Source organism: Sciurus vulgaris (assembly GCF_902686455.1).
Source record: "Sciurus vulgaris genome assembly, chromosome: 8".
Lineage (NCBI taxonomy): Eukaryota > Metazoa > Chordata > Mammalia > Rodentia > Sciuridae > Sciurus > Sciurus vulgaris.
Genome location: NC_136468.1, coordinates 67,913,790 through 67,934,150, shown reverse-complemented (window position 1 = coordinate 67,934,150; position 20,361 = coordinate 67,913,790). Strand labels below are relative to the sequence as shown.

The window sequence follows — 20,361 nt, the reverse complement described above, 5'->3', positions numbered from 1 at the left end:
CAAGCCATTCTCTGTGGACACCAACTGGGTGTCCTACAATGTAATTCGATTCTGACACTAACTACCCAGAGTTAGTGCAGATGCTACAGGTTAAAGGCTCAGTCCCACAAAACTGCCTCCTGCTTCAGATGCCAGTTACAACAGATGAGTCACAGATTACCCACACTGCTGTCTAACTTGACCATTGCTAGGGATTCCCACAAACCCCTTGGCAGGTTTAATAGCTTTCTATAATTACTCACAGAACTCAGGGAAACATTTTCCTTACATTTACCGGTTTATTATAAAGGATGCAAATGAAGAGTCAGAGACACATAAGGCAAGGAACAAAAGGGTCCCATAGAGTTGAGGTGCTCCCCCCACAACACGTGGATGCATTCACCAAACTGGAATCTCTCTGAACTCTGTTGTTGAGGGGCTTTTTGAAGGTTACATAGGCATAATTGATTAAAATACTGGCCACTGGTGATAAACTCAATCTCCAACCTCACCTTAAAACTCTCTGGGGACCTAACCACCCGTCTTCTCACTGTCCTACGGAAACTCACTCCAGAGATTCCAAAGGTCCTCAAAGCTCAGTGTCCAGAAACTGGGAACCAAAACCAAATACAAAAACAGATGCACCCCTCAGGCCAAGACTCATGAAATTATAAGGGTTTAGCTGTTCTTTGTCAGGAACTGGGGACAAAGACCAAATGTATATTTCTTCTTCTATCACAAGTCATGGTAGCATTGTGAAAAACAGGATACCATCACAGAGAAATCATGAATTTTGGAGTCAAACAGACCCGGGTTAGGATCCTGACGGAAATTTTCTAGTGATGTAAACTTGGGCTGATGCTGTGACCTTTCTGAGCCTCCTCTTGCTCATCCATAACATGAGCATGCCGGTGCCTGCCTTGTGGAGTTACTTGAGAAGAAGCATGTATAGTTTTCTGGCACATGGTAAGGAAATAAAGAAAGAGGAGCTATTATTGTCAATAAACTGTGGCTATTTTTTATTAAGTCGAAAGTCTCTTATGAAAAATGGGAAAACCAATTTAGTCCAGTGCCTCCTGTGTTCGTTCCTTGCCCATCTCAGGGGATGTGCACTCAGGTCAACCTGCGGACTTTCACGGCTGATTCATCTTTAGCTTCCCACACTCTTAGAGGCAAGAATTGTCAGCCTGAACGTGATCACATCTGCCGGGAGCCCCAAGGATTTGGCCTAGCAGATAGTGGTTTACATTAGAGAATGTCAGCTCCTTCGGAAATGCCATGAAGCTTGAGTGTCTCTCTGGGTTCTCTGCCAAGGTCCATCCAGCCTCTGTCATGGTGCTTTACAGGGGTGCTGTGACACCCCCTACCAGCTCTGGCCACAGTCCTACTCCTGACACTGCCAAAGCTGATGTCCCAGACAGAAAGCAAACATAGCCACTGCTTGGAAGCCCTGTTGTTGGCATGGGGTGGAGGCTCTCTGAGAGCCATGCCCCTGGCACCCCACCTGTGTAGCCTTCTTGAGTCTGCTTCTAAGTCTGTGCCAAGGGCCTTTTAGATACTTTTCAAACCCCCACCCAGAAAATCTAGGCTCTAGAGGGATCCCTTTGTTACTAGATTTCCTTAGGTGAATTGATAGGGTCAGGATAGTTTTAGGAAAAAAGAAAATTAAAAGCATCCCCTTGGAAGGCTGATGCCATTCAGCAGGCATCTCTCTCTATCCCAGATTGTCCTCCCAAGATGTAGAAGGGTCTATTGGTTGAGTGCAGCCACTCTAGGCTCAATCTGCTTCATTTCAAATTCCAGTTCTATCCCTGATTAGCTGTGTGTCCTGGGAGAGGTTACTTTGTCTTTCTGTGCTTTCATTTCTTAATTCTTAAAACAGGGTCATAGTTTATCTCCTAAGGTCTTCAGGATAATTAAAGGATCTTGCTTGCATATGGAAAGCACAATGGTAGAACAAGGTTTACTTTAAGAAAAAATGCTATCATTAACCAAGTGATGAGTTTTAGAGATTCATACTAAAATCTCTTCCAAAGAATTTTCACCTGCAGTACTATGGAGTGAGAGGAGTCCTTTGTGACTGTCCCTCTGGTGGTCAGTGCTGTGGTGGGTCCTAACCTCTGCCTAGACAGAGTGCTATGGCCCTTTCCCCAAAAAGGAATACTGGGGAGGGGTACCCTCTTCATGTGTGTTCAAAGGCAAGGAGGTGTGAGGTGCCCATGATGGAAAACAATATTTCGTTCCTGCTAGTAATAGTGTTCTTTTAATCAAATTGGAATATTGTAATTTGTTTTTAGTCAACTTTTTTGTCACTGTGACCAAAGACTCATCAAGAACAGTTTTAGGGGAGGAAACGTTTACTTGGGGGGTTTACAGTTCCAGAGGTCTCAGTCCACAGACAGGCTCCATTGCTCTGGGTTTGGGTAAAGCAGAACTTCATAGTGGAAGAATGTGATGGAGGAAAGCAGCTCAGGACCATCACACTAGGAAGCAGAGAGCTCTGCTCACCAAGAACAAAATATATACACCAAAGGCATGCCCGCCCATGGTTCACCCCCTCCAGCCACACCCTGCCTACCTATAGTTACCACTTGGTTCACCTCTATCAGGGAATGAATGCATGGATTAGGTGAAGACTCTCGTAACTCAATTATTTCACCTCTAAATTTTCTTGCATTATCTCACGCATGAGCTTTTGGGGGACCCCTCATATCTAAACGTAAATGAATGAAAAGTAAATAGATCAGTTCCAGTTACAGTTTTAGAATTAGGTTAAGCATTTATGATATTGTATGATTTTCCTAAGTGAAAGGAAGATGATTTTTTTGTCCTTAATTTCTAATGTATCAGCTCAGCATGGATTCTTAACAGTGGCTCTATTGATGTTTTGGAATGTGTGATGCTTTGTTGTGGGGTCATCCTGTATGTTATCATAGTGTCAAGCAGCTTCCCTGTCTATGGCCTCCCAGATATGAGTAGCAGTCATTGCCCTATCCCTAATCTTTATTTATTTTTTTAGATTTATTATTTATTTTTAGTGCAGAGGATCTTCACACATGCTAGGCTCTACCACTGAACCAAATCCCTAGACTCCATCCCTAATCTGGTCAACCAAAAACATCTTCAGACATTACTCATATCCTCTAGGAGACAAAAGAACCCTCATTTGAGAACCACCTCAAAACATGACGTGCCCCATTTGTCATATCATATTCTGTGCTTTTCTGTATTTAGTTTTTTTTTTTTTTCCCCAAAGAAAAAAAAAGTGTGTGTGCATGTGTACACTAAGCCCAGAAGTAACTTCTATGGGATCACAGCCACGTAGAGGAAGTTGACTATTTCAACTAACACAGAGCAGGTCCTCAGAATCATTTCCCCATCACAGGCATATTCAGAAGTGTAAATTTTTTTTAAAATGGAGAAAAGAGGGTTGGGGATAGAGCTCAGTTGGTAGAGTGCTGCCTCACCTGCATAAGGCCCTGGGTTCAATCCCCAGCACCACACAAAAAAAAAAAAAAAAAAAAAGAAAAGAAAAGAAAAAAGAAAAGATAGAGAGAGAGAGAGAAAAGAAAAGGCAAAAGAAATTATACAGAGCCTACAGAATTTTTCAACCACATGTGGCAGTCATTCTCTAAGCAGAGAACCACACAGCCCCACACCCCACCCCTCAGAGATAATCCTTGGATGTCACTGCAAATTTATTTTAAAAAAAAAAATGGTTTAGAACCAAGGAACCAACAAGTCTTTCAACAGACAAGAGAGGATTCAATTTTTCCCCGAGAGGGTTTTTCATTCCCTCTTCTGATTGTATTTTTGAATGCCCTTCAAGTAGCTGTTTTGCATGTTGATGGTAATGCAGTAGAATTTAATGAACTGTGAGCTACAGCAGAGAGGCTGAGCAGCAGAATGAATGAGTGACGGTGACTTGCTCCTGGAGTGCAGCATGGCACATCCTGGCTGGCACCTGCTCCTTCTGTGTGCATCCAGATGCCGATGCTGACTGGGTACTGGCAGCCGCCCACCCAGCAGTGCTACACATGGGAGCCTAATTAATGAGATTCCAAGCCTTCCTGCTATTGTTCTTTTTATTCTCTCTATTTCCAGGTGACCTCTGGTTGAGAAAGTGACAAGACATTTGTGCTTCTGAGCCCTAGAGAAAGTTAGTCCCAGTCAGTGTCAGTGCCCCTGGGCTTCCTGGGGCATCAGGGGCCCCATCACCAGCTAATTAGCCTGCCAGGACCTCCTTTCTGAAGGTGTTGACTGCCATAGCACAGGTCTTAGGGATCTTTGTCAGTTAAGTTGGATTTGCTTTTTGAGATGAAGTTTTTGTTGTCGCTCTTGTCAGTTGTCTTTAGGAGACTAAATTTTTGACACCAGAGAAGTATAAAATCACTAAAAGAAAACGGTCTTATTGAATCTATTCTTTATCATGTCTGACAGCATTATTAATTAATAAGCCACCACAAGGGCACGCAAATCTGTGCAAACTATATTGTTAGGATTTTTTAAACTTTAATATGATCAATGTATCACAGATCCAGAATTAACTCCTGGTATTGACATATTTTTGAGACTCTTAAAGACCAGAAACAGTCATGTTTTCTTCTTCCTTCATCTTTCCATGGTCCCTCATAAAGTGCAATCATACAATACATCTTAAAGAAATCCCCATCATAGAGCCGAAGGTGATTTCTAAGGAAAGAAGTGATAACTGATTAAACCTTAAATCAAACATTACAACTAAAAGAATCTACAATTAAGTAGGACTATGTGGAATTTTTTTTTTTTTTTTTTTTTTTTTTTTGTGCTAGGTATTTAACCCAGAGCCTCATGCTTGGTAGGCAACTGCTCTATCACTGAGCTAATTTTCAGTCCCAAATACTTTCTCCACTTCAAATTTTTGTATTTTGAACTTGCTACTACTCAAATTAGAGTTAATATTAGCCCCAAAACATAGCAGTTTGACCTGGTCCCAAGCCTTTTTTTTTTTTTTTTTTTTTTTTTAATTCCACTTATAGAAGATAAAAACAGTAGAAATAAAGATAATGTAGTTCTTGAGTACTTACTATATGCTGGAACTTTTAATGCAGTATCTAGACCTGTCATTGCCCTAAGGTGCTATGATTGTGTAATCCTTATTTCACAGCTAAACAAGAGAGACTTAGAGCATGTAAGAAATTTATTCAAGATCAGGGTACATGGCAGAACTAGGATTCCAACCTAGACCCCAGAGTGCATTCACCACTGTATTGGTTGAATGCTCAGGATCTCAGCCTCCCTGCAATACCACAGCTTTGATGCAGGAAGGTTATTTTCATCCTACAAAGGATGCTGGAGAAATGGCAGGTGCTTTGTTTCTGTTTCACACTCTCCTAATCTGTGACATTGATCTTATCTGATTACTTCCCTGGATGAAGAACTTGGCCACAGTTTTGATAAAAGGAGGAATAAATTGATAATCACAAATATGTTTTGAGTCCTAACCACAACAAAAGACATAGACCTAAATATTAGAGAGTTAAAAATAAAGAACACTTGTAAGAGGTGACATGGATACCATATGTGTTCTCCCATCCATTCTGTCTGCAGTTTCTTGCTTATCTATAACAAATAAGTAGATTCATGAAACCCACTATGGCAGATAATTTCCTTGACATACAACGAAATTCCCTTTTTTGCATAGTTCTATGAGTTGAGTAGAAATGTTGTAGATAAACTTACCACATATATAATGGCTCAGCTCAAATTTAGAGATAGATTAATAGGATCTTAATAACTTTAGTAATGTTAAATTCATTTTTAATTTTTTTAAATTCTACTTCTTCTCATCAAAGTCTATTTCTTAAAGACTGATTCTCTTGGATTTCCTTCTTCAGAGGCTTATGATTTTAATTCATTTGTTTTGAAAAAGATATATTGAACACCTATTATATGCCAGTCATTTTTCTAGTGCTATAGATACTATGGTAAACAAGACAGAGAAGGGGCTTGCCTTCTTGAAGTTGATATTCTGATATGTTAAATACCATAAATACTCAGTCAAACCATATGAAGAGCTGGTACAAGAGGGTTAGTCCAGCAGAGAACATAGCAAGAACAAAAACAAGCAAGGCATGTTTGAGGGCTTCAGATCATTCAGCAAGGACCACAAGTACAGAGTCTTGCAGGCCAGAGTCTAGAGTTGGGGTTTTATTTTGAGTGTGAGTGAAGACCCTGGAAGGTGTTGAGTAAGGGAGACATAATCTGGTTTATGTTTTTCCAAGTTCATTCTGACTGCAATGCAGCCTGGGAAACCTCTTAGAGGCTAATGCATGGTTAGTGATAACAGATCATGGCATATCATGAAGGTGGACAGAAAAGGGTGAACTTGGGATCCATTTTAGAAACTTAGCTGATGGAATTTTCTGACAGGTTGGGTTGGGTTGGGTTGGATAAGGGAGGAGTCAACATTTATTTAGAGATAGGTTGAGAGGAAATGGCCAGCAATTTGGCAAGAAAAGGAGCACAGGATGAAGACGTTCAACTTGAGAAGAAAGTGTTTTGTAGACCATGTCTAGTACAAGAGGTTGGGGGCCAGGGGAAGTGTCACTAGATTGGTCACCTGAAGGTTGCTGATTTTGACAGTAGCCATTTTAGTTGTGTCTTGGGATTTTTTCCCCCCCAAGGGCAGGTGACTTCATTTTTATACCACCAGTAGTCACCTTTTTAGGTTGGCAGCACCATGAGCATTTGATCTGTGTTTATGCTGAGCTCAGCTGCCACCAAACCAGATTGTGCCATCCCGCATCTTATAGCTTCATCCTTGCATCCTGTCGGAGGACAATTACTATTCAGTGGAATTACCTATTCTATCAGGGAGCTGCTGAGGACTAGGACTGCGCCTCGTGCATCCCTGAGTCCAACCAATGTAGCATATTTCCTGACTTCCTATAGACACCCACAGTATTTAGGACAGACAGACAGAAGGAAGGATCCTCTGATCCTCAATTCAAGTGCCCTTGGCATTTTCTACTTCACCAATATTAGCAAATATGATGGCCAGTGCAAATACTTACTTATCCATCCCCTACCCACACACACATACCAGACTAGGAGTTTCAAGGTACCAGGATCTGTGTCATGCTCACCATTAGATTCCCCAATTTAGTGCCGTGAATGCTGGATCTAAAACATTGGCGTTCAGTTTACTTTTTAGAAAAATGAATCTTGGAGAACAGAAAAGAAGAAACCACCAGCAAGGAAGGAAAAAGTAGCTTGCCAGTTGTGAATAAGCCAATAGCCACATGTAAGGGAGTACTTTCATTTGCAAGATCTGGCTACTTGAAAGAGAATGACCGTCTCTGTTCAGATGCAGTTGGAAAGGCTGATGGCAGGGTGAACACCCTTCCTCAGCGAATGCTGCTTTGATCCAGCCACAGCTGATTTCTGGAGGGCTCTTGCTGTAACATGACTCCAGTTTCCGACTCATCACTGGCTTATCCTCGCTGCACAGGCTGCTCCATTCCATTCCTCAGAGCTGTATCAACCGAAAAGAACTAGGGTAACAGTCACTGCTTTATTTAAATCCAAGAAAAGAATGTTGCCAGTGCTGATTCAAAGGTCACTCTGGAATTCTCCCCATCCTCAGCAACAAGTAGAACAGCATTGCCCAAAGTGTTCCTTCTCTGGAAGAGCAAGTCAGTACCCAGACAACAAGAGTTTAGGTAGGTGCATATCCTTGGGAAAAGGTGCCAACACCCCCTGCCTGGAGCCACATAGCAGCTATTAATGCATCAAGAAGTCTTACAGTCAAAACCAAAATGTATCTATTTCACATTGGAGTCCAGTCTTTCTTAACTGAATTCATCCACATACACTTGGCAACAGTAATGATAATAATAATGCATCTTTGTCCTGCGGCCCCAAACACAAGCCCACTTCTTCATTTGGTGTTTGAGCAGAGAAATAAAGATCTGCTCAAGCCAGGCACGATAGTGCATGCCTATATCCCAGGGGCTCGGGAGGCTGAGACAGGATTACAAGTTCAAAGCCAACCTCAGCAGAAAAAGTGAGGTCCTAAGCAACTCAGTAAGACCCCCATCTCTAAATAAAATACAAAATAGGGCTGAGCATGTGACTTGGTGGTCAGGTGCCCCTGAGTTCAATACCCAGTACCAAAAAAAAAAAAAAAAAGAGAGAGTAGAAACTGGCTGTGCAAAGAGTCCACCATCCCCCAAGCCATGTACACTGTACTTTATAATCAGATGGATTTTCAGGGGTGGTTTATACACAATTGTTACTTCACACCCTGATGCTGGAACCTCACTCTTCTAAGCTGCAATATTCCAACACTCCACCGTCAAAGTTTTCCTTTGGGAAGGTCACAAAGAGTTACATGCTAGGGACCCAATGCAGACTTGCCCTGGGTTGCACAGGTCTTTGAAGAAGCGTCTGAGTCCTCTTATTTCCAAAGCCCAATTGCTCCTTCCCATCATGTGTACTCTTCCTAGGACAGGTTTCTTTGCTTTTCCCCTAGAAAAGGGAGCTGTGAAGTAGATGTGGCATCCCACAGTGAATGGCATCCTGGAATCGGGACAATACTGGTGTTCATAGTTGTGTGGGACCTTTCCACTGCTCTTTCCCAGGTCAGGCACTTCTGAAGTATGAGTGCAAACTGGGGAATGCCACATAGGAGACACGCTGGAAGCACATGGGTCCAGGGGGAAATGTAAATTGGGAATAAATGATGAAAGAGTAAGTCAACAATTTCACTGATGAATCGTAATCGTAATCTTTTCCAGAGAAAGCAGCCATAGTCTTTGTTTTACAAAACTAGGATTCCAGATTTCTAAAGTTAGATGTGGGTTTTTTTGTTGTTTGTTGTTGTTGTTGTTACTAACCCTGTGATTTATTTATTAGCATCGCAAATACTTTGCTTTTCTCCACCTGAATTATTTTTTCAAATTCCTGAGCCTTCTCCAGAGGCGAATATTTCTGAGACAAGCAAGGCTTAGTTTACATCCTGCCCGTGGTTTTCTGCTCATCTCTGTAACATTCATAACCTTCTTAAACAAGTACCTTCTTACAAAAGGTAGCCTTCTTAACCAAAGAGCAGTACAGCATTTCCATTAATATGAAGGTTGCATTGACACTGACCCTGACGGACCCCTAACTCAGTGACCTGCTTGGCTGACAGTTCGGAAGTGACATCTGGTGATGGAACTGTCTCCAAGTACCTGTTCATGTAGTTTACCTGTGCATTTAGGGAGGCAGGGGCTGGACTTACTGTCCATAAAAATCCTACCACTTTCCCAGCCTTGCTTCCTCTGGGTCACTAGGGTGTTTGATGATGAGGAACCTCCAGCTTTTACAACCACCCTTTGCCTCAGCTGCTGTCCAAGGGGGAGGAGGTAATAGTGGCAAAGATAGTGCAAAGTCCGGCTGGGAGATCAGTGGGAAGGCCTAGAGGTGAAGGGGGTGCCCCTGAAAGCCTCCCTACTCCCTGGCTTGTTATGTTCGTGACAGCCAAGAAACCACTGGACTGTTTTGATCTCCGTGGTACCCAGTGCACAAGTTAAAGAGCTGCGGTCTTTTCTCTTTTTCACTTTTGCCCTCAGCCCTACTTTTCCAGAGAACTAGCAGACCTGTCATCAGTGCAATTCAATCAATATTAACATGATCCAGCGTTCTATCCTTCTTTAGGTTGTTTGGTGCGTGTGTGTGTGTGTGTGTGTGTTTAGCTAAAGATTGAACCCAGACCTCGTGATACATGCTAGATAAGGACTCTACCACTGAGCTACACCCCCAGGCCTAAGATTTTCTTTGTAATATTTGATTTTTCATATAGCCAGCACTGGAATTATATTGAGCTAGCAGCACAGACCAGGGAAGACCCATCCAGCTGGTTTTGGTTTTGCTTGGGAGAATTTCTTGGGGAAGTGTTCTCTTCTTGCAAGGTATAGGGGAACCTCCATTTTTCCCATGTATCCCCTATGCAACTGTTCCCAGTCATTTTTCAGAAGTCCTTGGCCCTGTGGAAGAACAAACAGAAGGTCCCATACACACTATTAACTCTAGTACTTTCTCAATTCCAGGATGCCATTAATTGAATAACATCACATTAATTAATTGATGTGACATTAATTGTCACATCAATTGAATAGCACCTTTTCCCAGGTGCCAGGAGCACTTCAAGGAGAGTCTATTAGTCCAGCCAGGCTTGGCAAGTGGGAAGAGATGGGTACAGTGTGGCACAACAGGGCTTGGGCTGGGGAACATGCCAACAGCAGCTTCTAGTGCTACAGGCCTAGGTTGTAACTAACCTATACATGTCCCTTCAAAATAATGAAGCTATAATGTTCTGAGAGTTTCCTGTATCTTGCTATACTCCTGATAAATGTCATGTAAATTAACCTGATTCCATAGCAACTGGGCCACAAGGAATAAAATCACAACGTCTGCCAAGTGTTTTTAAATTTCGATATGTGGTTTTAGATTCCAAATATAGAGGGTGGTAAAAGGGTGGACTTACTATTGTCTTATTTTTTATTTCTAGTTGAATTTGTGGTGGTCAGAGAATGTTAGCTGTGTTATCCATTTTATAACTTAGATACTTCCTTTATGACTAGTTAGCATATAGTTTTTGTAAATATCACCTGCCCAATTGGAAATTTTACATAATCTCTTTTGGGGGACAGGTTTCCCTATATATTATTTTGTTCAAATCTTGTATATTCTAGTCATTTTTGTCTGCTTGCTCTGTTCTTTCTGAGCAGGGAGTTTTAAATATCCCGTGATGGTTGTGAGATGCTAGTCTCTCCTGTAACTCTGACGCCTTTGCTTTACAATCTTTGGGACTTTGCAACCAAGCGCATAAAAGTTTAACAGGTGGTGTTTTCATGCCTATCAGTGCTTTGCCTCAGGTCGTATTTTTATCTGATTAACACTGCTACTCAATTTTCTTTTGGTCAGTATGTATTTGCCTCATATTTCTTTTCCAGTCTTTTATTTTCAACTTTTCTGTGTCCTTTCGTTTTAGGTGTCTCTCTTGTAAGCAGTATATATCTGGCTTTTTTAAAAGTCCAATCTGATAGTGTCTTTTAATAGGTGAGTTTTATCCATTTATATTTATTGTGATTACCTGATGTACATGGACTTACTTTCTTTTAATTTACATTTCTATTTGCCTTGCTTTGTCTTTTCATCTTTGTTCTTTCTCCTGCCTCCATTAGATTAGTGAAACTATCCTTACCCTTTCCCTGTTTTTCCTTTTGCTCACTTGACCACAGTAGATTTTACTTCTAAAATTATATCTATTTAGTAATTGCCATTACATTTTTATCATGAATACTGAACTATAATTCATTTTCTAATAAAGACTTAAGTTATCTACGATCTCTGTCTTCTCAAATAACCCAAAGACCTTTGCATATTTCACCTACTTGAAATCAACTGGTAATTACAAGAATTGAAGTCATGGTCCAGAACACACTGGCCAAGCATTCTCAACCTACTGACTCACAGTGGTTAGTTTAAAGAACATGAACTTTTTCTAGTTCACTGTTTAATAACACCCTGAAGTGCTTTGGGAAATCTCTCAAGTTCAGAGCTACAGTTCCATTCCCAGCTCATAAAAATCTATCTTTCAATTCCTTTTAAAGTGTTCTGAAGTAGGTTTGGACAAAAGAGAACTCAGAATCCTGTGGTCCACCATTAGGGCCTGTTTTCACAAATCAGATTTGTCACTTGTCATGAATTACAGTGGGGACCTGGGGTGGAATCCTCCCTACTAATGCTTGCTTACCTATCTTTGATTGTCAAACCTGAATGTGCAGGCAGAGCCCCTGGGAATCTGGTTGGAAAGGAGACACAGATTCACGGGTCTGTATTTCTAACACCTCCCTTTGGGGATACTGCTGCTTTGAGTCCAGAGAACTCACTTAGAGGAGCAAGCACTTGGAGAATACAATTAGGTAGAGAAACTAGGGGTTCAGCTCTTGATGGGGGCTCCTTGATACTTTCCAAGACAGCAGATACCAGAAGAAACTTTCTCTCTGCAGTGGTTTGGGGTTCAAGATTATCTTGTTTCTGAAGTTCTCCTTGAGGCCTGGCAGAGTCCTCGCAGTCTCTCTGTAGCCCCACTCGGCCTGTCTGAAAGTGAGTGCTCATTCAGTGCTCTGTGAAGGCCCTCTGCCTCCATTCCAATTTCCCTCCTAAGTTCAAATCTCAGGCCTGTCACTGTGTCGTTCTGATGTGCCTCATGTAATTCAGCGCCCTGTGGAAGAGCCAGCCCAAGGCTGGGGCAGGCTTCCTGGTAATTTATGTTTAAAGCAAGCTTTTAATAGCGATACACTTTTAAATAGTAACCAGGAAAAGATTCTCTCCTCTTAACGGGTATCCATTTATAGGACTCAGCTGTTGAAGCTCAAGGGTAGCATTAGGCTTAAGTTTAATCTTCTATATACCGTAATTTACAGCACCAAGTAAAGCATTGTACGTACAACTATTTCAGTCATTTGCCGTGATAAATAGCTATTGCTCTTGGCGGAACAGAAACGCCATCTCTGCTTTCCATTTATGAATATTGAATTGGCTCAGGCAGGCTTTTGCTGTACGTTTTTAAAGGGGAAATCCCCCACAGATCACATCTCCCTAGCCCAACTGTCATTCCCCTGCCACGTGCACCAGTCAGAGCTTGATCCAGACCGCAGTGCTTCAGTGCATGTGCGTTTCTGGTGACTTCTGCACAAAGCGCTTATGACAACTCCAAGTGCAAGTCCTGCTAAAGACTACAGTTTTATACCCAGTGCCACAAGCTGTTAGGGAGAAGATTTAGCTGGTGGCAGGGAGCCACCAGCAGGGACCAGGGAAATATCTGAGAGGCGATAATCTGATGCAGGGAAAATAGAAGAGGTGTGATTCTGTTGGATTCCTGATAGTGAATGATGTCATCAAGGGAAATGGAATCGAATGGGGGCATAAAGGGGTAAGAAGGGGAAGTGTGAGAGAGAGAGAGAGAAAGGCAGGCTAGCCCAGGCTCTAAAGCTCTAGGGATCCACTTGGAAGGAACTCAGACACACATGCCTTCCACCAGACTTAGCTCAGATATTTATTCTCTGTCTACCGGGAGAAAGAAAAATGGATACTGAGACAGGACTTTCAGGTAGAGTGCCCATCTTGTCCAGGTCCCTTATATCTGAGTCAGCTGGTCATCCTACACTCAGGCTTCCAGAAATCCCCTCCCTCAGCCCCCACCAAAGAGCTTTCTGTGCCAGAGGGGCTAAGATCCTTAGGTTGGCATCTTTGACTTGCCTCACATTTATGAGGACCCGAGATGTGCCAGGCATCCCTTTAGGTGGCAGGACCAGGACTCCAGGACAAACATGAGTAGAGGTGGTGACCTGCGAACAAGGGTGCTCTCTTCCCTGGCCGCAGTCCCCAGCGTCACTTCTCAGCAGTGTCTCTCTGGGAAATGTTCCCTTTGAAAAGTGTTGAAAGGTTTCTGTTCTCACTGCTGCCTGTTGATGTCGATCATCTACCTGCAGAATTGCCACGTACTTGAGCAACGTCTTGCGGTTTATGCTGCGCTCTCAAAGTGCGCTCGCTCATTCAGACTCGCAGAAGAACTCAGTGAGGTGCCCAGTGAGTGCTGGCTTCACTGAGGGGCCTGGCGAGCGCTAGCTTCAGTGAGGTACATGGGTAGCTTCACTAATTAGAAAACTCAAATTCAGTGACTAAGGTCACACCACTGACTGATAAAGGCAGAGCTGGGACAAGAATTCAAGACTCCTCACTCTCCCTGCAGCCCTTTTTCCAATGAACAGAGACCCCAGGGGGGAAAATGCACAGCATCAGCAAGAAGCCGCCCACTACAGAAGACAAATGTACCTTCAAGAAAGTTTTCACATATGCGGTTTCTAATTCCAAACTTAGGTGCAGCAACCACATTCTCTAGCTTTCTGCTGTCTCCTTCCCAGAGAATCTGAGCTTTCTGTTGGAAAAACACTCTTACAATTTTAGGTCAAAAGGAAGATTATTCAATCTGCTTATGGGTTTTGATCCACCCTTTCATTTCCTGGCCAAAAGACTCCATCAGAACAAAAGTTACAGTCACTCCGGCCGGCACTGAAGGCAGTTGGTTGCGGTCTGCATGAGCATGCTGATTAGTTACAACGGGTGTTGAGAGAATGATGTAGACCAAAACCTCCAAGTATGTGCTTCGTGCATCCAAACCTGCTGATGAGAATAGGGTTTGGCAGAAAGCTAAGCATTAACGTCCCTGCCACCAGAGCTTGGAGTTGCTCGTTAGTATTCTGAGAGGCGGAACACAGACAGATGCAACTTGATCTTGATAACATCTCTCATTCCCAGGCCCCAGATAAGTTTGTTAAAGAGGAAGTTGAGTGGAAGCAATTTGGGGAGAGAATGGTATATAAGTGACTCAAGAGACCTGGCACCTTGGGACTCCTCTGTAACCCTGCCGTGACCTCCCGCCTCTGTTTGCCCACTTGTGGAATAGGTATGGTGATTATTCTCCAAGGGTATTATTGGAAACGGTGAATTTGAAAATGCCTTGGCGGGTAGCTCATGCCTGTAAATGTGCCTTGCTGCCATGTGAAAAATAGGCGTTTTTAAGCTGAAATTTATAATGAGGTTAGGCAGGGAACATCAGTCACTGGCAGCAGGAACATTGCCAGAGACTGGAGGTGTGAAGGGAGGGCCAGGTGCTCTGCTGGGGAAGAACAGACACCATCTATGAGGCTGTCTTGGGCAACACAGTGGAATGTTCAACACAAACAAACACAGAGAACATTTGGCCATTTGGCTTGAATTTAGGAGCAAATTGGGAGATTGGAGATGAGTGTCCATCTTTTCACGCTGCAGCCTCTGTACCCAGCCCCAGGCACCCACTGGATTCCAGAGGGTTGCACCAGAGGAAGAGGAAGACCCCCAGTGAGCCAGTGCCCACATGGGCTTTGGCTGCTGTGTTTGAAAGGTCCTTGTGTTTGTGAGTTAGGAAAGAGCCCAACCCTGGAGCCATGCTGCCTGGCCTTGACTTTGACTCTGACACTCCCTATGTGACCTTCAACCAGCCCTTCATTCCTTTGTGCCTCAGTTTCCTCACCTATAAATAGAGATAATAATAATAATAATAATAATAATAATAATAATACCTGTCTGGTAGAGGTTGTCACAAGAATAGAATAAGTCAATGGGACCACAGCACCTGGAAGAGCTCTGGTGTCCAAGACCAGCACAGTGAGACACATGTGCCTTGTAGATTCCAGCACAAGGCAGAATAGAATCAGACTGGATTGACTGAGGAAAGCTCATCTCCAGAGGACTGAGGAGGTTGAGCATGAATTACTTGGTTATTCCCAGAGATGAAGCATCCATTGGAAAAAAGGAGCAAGGGCCATAGCCAGAATGATAAGCAGCCTCAGCTGACCCCCAGCTGGTAAACAGAGGAGGTGTGCAGGCCTGTTTTGTTAAGGTGGGCCATATAGAAACTCCCCATGTGCCTCCTTCCTACCAAAGCTCGGGGGTGAGGGGATCTGTGTCCCTGAAAGCAGATTCCAGGGATCAGCGTCCTAGACATATGTGTCTGCTTGTCTCACAGGAGTCAGATTTTCCCAGAGTCAATGATTCTGTACCTCTGTCTATTCTGGAATCCTGCAGAATCACTCCCTGTTATCTGTCTGCTTCCACCAAAGGGGAGAAAATCTCTGTCATCTGGAACTCTTGTTCATGCCTGCCATCCGTCCTCACTGCAGCGTGCGGGCAGGTCTGTCCTCTGCGGCACATGTCATCATCACAAAGACTGCATTTCAGCCTTTCAGAGCAAGTGTCTTGCAGTCCCCTGGTGAAAGGAGACAACAGTCATCTGCTGGTCAGTGTTCGTCAAAGTGTGGCCTTAGAACGGAAGGAAGCAATGGTTCCTGGCACAAAACCTGGTTCCCCTGGGCATGCACCCAGCCTGAGCAGCTCCTTTAGAACCAGAAGCAATTTGTCACCTTTTGATTCTCTTCCAACACTGTCCCTGTCACAGGTAGATAAATGAGGCGGCATATGGGTGTCCAAATGCAGGATTGTCTAATCCCAGCGGTTTCCCATAGAGCCGTCACTTCTCTGGGGTGGAGAGCACAGTGGGGTGGTCCCTGGCTTCAGAAATGTAACCATAAGCAAATTTTTTCATCACTTGTCCCATTTGTATGCAGGAAATGCTTTCTTAGAATCTCCCAGCCTCCCGTGTGCCACTGATAGGTAGGTTTCTCATTTCAGAATCCTGAAATGAATCATACATTTGTGAGCTCAACATCTCATGTCTGTAGTTTCCACAGAATGCTACTAATCAAATCAATGTCTCAGCAAAAGCCAACAAGCATCCCTGAATTAAAAATAGCGAGGGGTTGGACTTTTTGTTCTAAAAAGACTTGATTACAGAAAGTCAATGGAAAAGGCAGATGCGTTTCCGTTCCCCTCGAGTTACAAGCTCTGCGTGTGGCTTGAGAAACACCCACAAGGCTTTCTACGCAGTCCACATGAACTTTGGAAATAATGGCTACATCTAAGTAAAAGCACGAGGTCATTCCCAAGGAAGTAAAGAAGGCTTCCTGATATAGTTACCAAAACACATGAGACCATGACTCTCCTCTGAATGTGTGTTGGATGAGCTCAGCTATCCAGGGCAAGGAGCTGAGCATGTTGCTGATCCAGCCACACATCTTTGATTATTTTTGTGGCAACATCCTTCACCCCCACAGCTGCTGGATAACTGGGCATCCACAGCCACAAGGGCATAGACTTAGCTGGATCAACTCAAGTTCATCCTAACCACAGGTAAATTGGCTTCCCTGATAGTATTGTAGTAAGTCATTAAGCAGCACTAAGCCACCCTGAGAAAGGAGAAAATGTATAGTATCTTCTCATAGCAGGATCCATTGAGCATGGGCTAGATTTTTACACAGGACACTAAAGCCAGTGACCATAGGACATCTATAGCCAGCTCTTCATTATCTTTGGGATTGAAGAAGAAAACTAGCATGAACTTTGAAATTGAGAAATAGATCCCCCAAATGAAGAATTAGCCAAAGTTGACATACTAGAAACCTTTTAGAGGAGGGTAGTGTTTCCTTTAATGTTTTCCCAATTAATCAGTAGTTTGGGTGAGCAGTTGAAGGATCAAATGGAGCTGAGAGAACAGGACAGAAGTATAATTTACTGGGGTTAAGAGCTAGGTCTTCCAGCCTCTGTTCTTCATAGACAGACTGTATTTTCTACATTCACTTCGTAGAATCAGGGAAGGGTGGAGAGAGTGAATGAGCCCAGAGCCATCCCAAATCTCAACCTTAGGAAGCACGCCATACCTCTAGACTTGTTTAGACTTAGAGAAAAAGAAGAGTCTCCTACTTCCTGCAAGGTGAGGAGACAACAGAACAGGTAGTTTATTAAAAGACAGACACATTCCTAAGTGAATCTTTGAAGTGACCTTGCATTTCATTCATGGTGGAATCACATACTTTTGTTGATTTGCTTAGGGGCTTTTATTTGTTTTGTTTTTTAACTTAAAAGCCTGAACTAGTTGTACATGGTAAATTAAACCCGCCTATTTACTGACTTTAGAGGGGTTTGGGGAATAGTTTTGGTGCCTCTCCTATCCATTGAAAAAGAGTTACATGCAAAGTATAATCGATTCCGGCTGCTTGCATTTTCATCCTCGGATTTCTGCGGTCTTGTCAAGCTTTTTCATAAAGCAGGGGAAGGGAAGAGAGTGACCCCTCAGGGAAGGCATCTCTTATCATTGCCTCAGAGCTCAGTGTCTGGCAAATAGTAGGCACTCAATCAGTGTCTTATGAATGAATGAGCCAGTGAGTGAATAATTTAGACTTTTGATCCTTGAAGTCAGTGCTACTCAACCTGCAACCATGTATCAGAATCCCCCGGAGGGTGGTTAAAGCACAGATGGGGGCGAGGGGTGCACCCTGAGTTTCCGATTCCCTAAGGCTGGGCTGGAGCCCAAGTACACACACGTCTAGCAAGCCCCCAAGGGGTGCCAACACTGCTGACCTGGGACTGTGCTGGAAGAACCACTGCCGTTTGACCTTTTCCAAGTCGTTCCAGAGATTGATATCTCTGACTGTTTGACTTCGCCCCATAGAATTAAAGTGTTTTGTAAAACTTACTAGGGTTTAACCAAATGGGAAATCGATCTGCTTTTTTTTTTTAATGATTCTGAGAGACGTGAGGATCAATCGCCACCTCCCTCGTGATGGAGACCGCTCGGGCAGGACCTGGCTGTGGGTGGAGTGGAGCGCTGGGTTGTGCAACACTGAAGCCCAGTTGCATTCCCAGCCGATTCTGGAACCCCTGCCTAGTGTCAGATGCACTTAACTGCGACGTTGAAACAAGACATGACCTTTTTCAGAAACTGCAGATGAGCAAAAAGGGCATAGGAGATGAGCCTGTATGACAAAAGGGAACATGTTTGCAAAGTCCTTTCATCTGGCTGTGGGCCTGACGATGTCATTAGGCCCCAGGATTCAGAAACAAGAGGAGCTTCATGGCCCGGGAAGGCCGCCCTCTGCAAGAGTCTTTTCTCCTGATGCCAGCTGTCACTCTGGACGGCAGACCAGGAGCTGCAATTCCAAACCCACGCCTCAGAGAGCTCCTCCCCTTCCCCCTTCTGCAGGGAGTCCTTGAGACCTTGAGGACAAAAGGACACACAGTAGAAGCCAGGGACAGTCAGTGGAGGAACTCCCTGAAAAGAGATGAAATGGAACCTAAGAAGGAACTTAAAGGGGAGAAGGGGACCCTCTCCTGAGATAGAAGAGTGTATTAGTGACCTGTTGCTATGTAACACATGACGCCAACATTTGGCAGCTTAAAATGACAAATATATACTGCCTTGCACAGTTTCTGAGGGTCAAGGGTCTGTGAGTGGCTTAGTCTCGAGCTCTGAGTCTCCTGAGGTCGCAGCCACACTGTCACCTGAGCATAGTTGGAGGACCTGCTTCCAAGATGACTCACTCCTGGGCTGGAATGGGAGGCCTTGGTTCCTCGCTCTCAGGGCCTCAGGCCTCTCCACAGGGCTGCTCATAGCACCGTGGTTACACCATGGTTAGCTTCCCTCCTCCAGCAACCGGAGGGAATAGGGAAAGAAGTCAAATTGCCCTTTTTGACCTGGTCTCAGGAATGTCATACTGTCATTTCTGCTTTATTCTGTTCATTAGGAATGAATCTCTAAGTCTCTTAGGCTCCACCTCATATAAGAAAGGGTGTCAACACAAAGAGTGAGCCTTTTCTTCCCCATCTTGCCAAACCCCCAAAATCACGAGATTAACTGACAGAGCCTCTGGTGTCAAGATGAAGGGGCTGGGCTGAGGTCAAGGCTCAGTGGTAGAGTGCTTGCCTGGCACCTGGCACGTGTGAGGCACTGGGTTTGAGCCTCAGCACCACATATAAATAAATAAATTAAATAAATGTCCATTGACAACTAAAAAAAAAATTTTTTAAAGATGAAGGGGGCTGAGGTTCTTGGGACACACAGGGCTTTGGCCTGCTTGGGCCAAGGAGGCGTGGTTGGGTAGAGGAAGGGGCACCCGAAACTCAATGTGGTGGACTTTGAGTCCTCTGTCCTGTGAGAGACTTGAGGCCTCTCCCCTCCTTCAGTCTGGGGTAACCTTGCTTAGATGAGACTGAGGCACAGACCTGGCTCCAGAACAGTGGACAATGGGGCCAGCTGCTGGGAGCCAGCGTTGAGCCAGAGAGCGTGCAGTAACCAGCACTGCGCACCTCCTCCTCCATAATCTTGCCGGCCAGCTCCCCAGTCGGGCAAGAAAAGGGACTGAAGACAGAAGTAATGTCCTGGAATGAGGGGAGCTTCTGGGCTATGCCCTTAGGACGTGGGTGGGGAGGAGGCCTGTGGGAAAGTGGGAGGGTGGGACCCACCCTGTTGTATTAAATCATCCCACTTGGGAGAATGCCTCAGCCCCACTAGGAACAGCAGTTGGCCCTGTGTAGCGGAGGCTCCAAGGTCCCACAGAGAGAGCAGGCGTTCGCTGTGGCCCCTGTCGATGGCTTCCACGCTGTTAGTCTTCTTTGGAGAACTCTGCTGTTATCTCCCCTATCATCCCCAGGGAATAAGCTAATCAAACTTGCTGATGATTTCACACCGAGAAGGAGATAGCTAATAACTTGGATGACAAGTATTAGAATACAATGTGATGTGGATAAATTGGGTCCAAGTATTAAGAGCTATAAAATGAGATTCCATCAAGGCATGAATAATGGTGCCTGTGGAAAGGATTAATCAAATGCCCCATTAAAAGGTGTAGGAATTCTGGTCAGACAGCCCCTATTTAATTACACTTCTGCCCCCCACCCCACCCCCACTCCACTCCGTTC

The 20,361-nt window shown here is 44.1% G+C and overlaps 1 protein-coding gene across 12 annotated transcripts in view; it reads left to right on the top strand.

The window, feature by feature from the left end:
* ATXN7L1 (ataxin 7 like 1) overlaps nt 1-20,361 on the top strand; it is a 235,901-nt gene that overhangs the window by 83,531 nt on the left and 132,009 nt on the right. The window lies entirely within an intron of this gene.